We start from the raw sequence: 2977 nt of genomic DNA, 5'->3' as shown, positions 1-2977 counted from the left end.
CCATCATTTGTGGGGGGGGCCCCCCCCCCCCCCCCCCTAAGGAAGGGGGGGCAGAGGGCACCTCCCTGAAATGAGAAGGGCCCCTCCCTGAAATAGCTTTTTCCAGGTTGGGATGCCTGCATATTTGACGTTTGGAAATAGCTGGATCTCAGCATAAGACACTTTAAAACATGACACCATCTGGTGGCAAACACATATAATAAGTGCTGTTTCAATTTGAGATATTCAAGTTTTATTTTAACTGTAGCAACTACATCTAAAAACCGTCCCTCCCTCATTGACCTCTTACCTGACACTTGCAGAAGATGACCTGCCCTTCCATTGAATATTCTTCCTTGTATACATCCACAGAGTAAATGTGTTATTGGTTAATATTCATTTAAATTGAATTTTCAAGACAAAAATGAAGATCCTCTCTGATGCGCTGATCAGCAGTTGCAATATATTTTGAATCCACAAGATGGAGTATGATGCATGGCCATAACAGTAAGAAGCTTTCTGTCCTGAAATGGACATGTCAGATGGGTTATTCCTCACATTAGATAAGGGGTGGCCAATACATTTTCTGAACAGGCCACACAAGAAACTGGGACTGTTGTGGAGGGCCGAACCAATAAGCTGAACTTAATTCTCCTCAATAATCATTTTAATGTTTTATAAAATGCAGCAGATTATAAGATTTTGATACTGGTCAGAATACATGTTACAATATGGCTATGAAAATCTAAAGTAGGTCAAATATAGCAGTAAAAAGATAGTATAAATGCCAATCGTTATATCACTCTTTCATGCCGCCATGCCCCCCAGGAAGCCGGCCGGATGCACTCCAGTGAGATCCAGCAGCGAATCATGCTGGAACACACCGGAGCAGGTGTGAACCAGCCCTTATAGTGCAAGTGAGCCTTCAGAACATAATAAAAATAACAATGGGAATTTGCTCAAATAAGTTTAAAAGTTTTTTTTCAATCAAATTGACTGAAGTGGCAGAATGTGGAGTATGTCTCCACTGAAAAGGTGAAATTCTTTGCTGTGGGATATTCCTGAAGGTAAGCTTGTTGCCACAGAAACTGGATGAATTAAATGTCTGTTACCATGGCAGCGAATGAGGGGATTTCTATGGCGATTCCTGCAGTGATTACTATAGCAACAGAATACCATGTGTCAATTGCCATGGTAAGTCCCTCAGTGAATTTTTAAAATTCTCTTTAAAGCTTTAACATGTTAACGTAATGTGAAAAATCAATTTCAATAGTTTCAATTCTGCAGCTTTCAATAAAATTAGGGATCCACCGATATATCGGTGCCAATAACGAGTATTTGGGCAAGTACTCGTACTCGCCGAAATGCTCTGATACTTACCCCCGCTACCAGAAATTCCGGTCAGAGGGAGATTTCCTCTGACTGGTAGTGTCGCGAGGGAACATGGAGCCGACTCCATGCTGTTTGGCTGGGTACCTGGCTTCCAGGCCAATCAGAATGGAGCCGGCCAAACAGCATGGAGCCGGCTTCTCGGCCAATCAGGAAGCCAGGCCTCGGGTAAAGGCCGGCCTCCCGGCTTCCTGATTGACTGGGAAGCTGGCTCCATGCTGATTGGCTGGGATGCCGGCATCACGGCCAATCAGCATGGAGCTTGCCAAACAGCATGGAGCTAGCTTCCTGGGCAATCAGGACGCCGGGCAGCAGGCAATGACCCGCCTCCTGGCTTCCTGATTGGCCTGGAAGCCGGGTTGATGCTGATTGGCTGGGATGCTGGCCTCCTGGCCGAACAAGAAGCCATGCAGCGGGTAATGACACGCTCCCTGCTACTGGAAGTACCTATATTCGGTATCAGCGAGTACTGAAATATAAATATCGATACTCATACTCGATAACAAAAAAACAGTACCGGTACATCCCTAATTAAAATAATACCTGTTGATCCTGCTATGAAGTTCCTTGTGCAGGCACTTCCATCCATAGGGTGACAACACTCTGTATCCTAACTATGCTCTTGCTTTGTCATCCTGTGCTAAAGGAAACCATAAGTGGTCATTTCAACACAAGGCATGGTTCATGGTTGCCACCATCAGAAAGCCAGTGATCAGTGACCCAAGAACTGGGTTTACTGCAATTGGGGACTATGGGGAGTATGAGATCACACAGCTTTGATATCAGCTGTTAGCCATACACATGGAAAGTTCTTTTTTACCGATTCTCAGGTTTGGATTGCAAAAACACTCAAATGCCACCATCCTTACAGTATAAATATATGGAGTATACATATGAGGAGGAGAGAGAGGGATAGTCCAGGAGGGTCAATTGGAACTGGGAGCTATGCTTGTGCCTGATGGGAAATTCCAGAAGGTAACAATTGACACAGTATGGAGACCGACCTTTAGAAAAAAAGGACCCTTGGCAATTTTCGTATTGTATCTCTCTTTTTAGACAGCTTATACTGTCTATGGCACAGTGCGGAAACCTTAGTCAGACCATTTATTGCCTAGCTTGTTGCTATGGTGATAAAGTGTTTTGTGTGGAAACCAAATTACGGATTGGCCTTGCGCTGTGGTAATGGTTGAAAATAGTTGCCATGCCAACCACATTAGAAACAAACCAATGGAGCAGAACATGGTAAGCCACAATGGTTGCCACGGAAACTGTGATAGATGCCTCGTAAAGAAATTCGATTGCTATGAGAACTGTGCATACATGTGGAGCCACTGATAGAGATAATGGTTGAAATTGCTTATATATACAGCAGTCATAATTGTAGGTATGAAAACAATTTCAGGGTTTGGGGCAGGGTGGGTCGGGGGGTTAGGCAGAAGAGGTGGCTGCCTTGGCTGCAAAAAATGGCTGGACCTGTGACCTTTGCAACCTCCTGTTGTTAACACCCTTACAGGGGACCATTTGATCAATTAGGGTGACTAGCTTTAGTAAGGCTGCTCTTATGCAGCACAGCACCCCTCCGGGGGGGGGGGGGGGCTAAAAAGACATG

The sequence above is a fragment of the Nanorana parkeri genome, unplaced genomic scaffold (assembly GCF_000935625.1).
Source record: "Nanorana parkeri isolate BGI_ZX_2015 unplaced genomic scaffold, ASM93562v1 scaffold141, whole genome shotgun sequence".
In the NCBI taxonomy this organism is placed as follows: Eukaryota; Metazoa; Chordata; class Amphibia; order Anura; family Dicroglossidae; genus Nanorana; species Nanorana parkeri.
Note: the sequence above shows the minus strand (reverse complement) of the source record.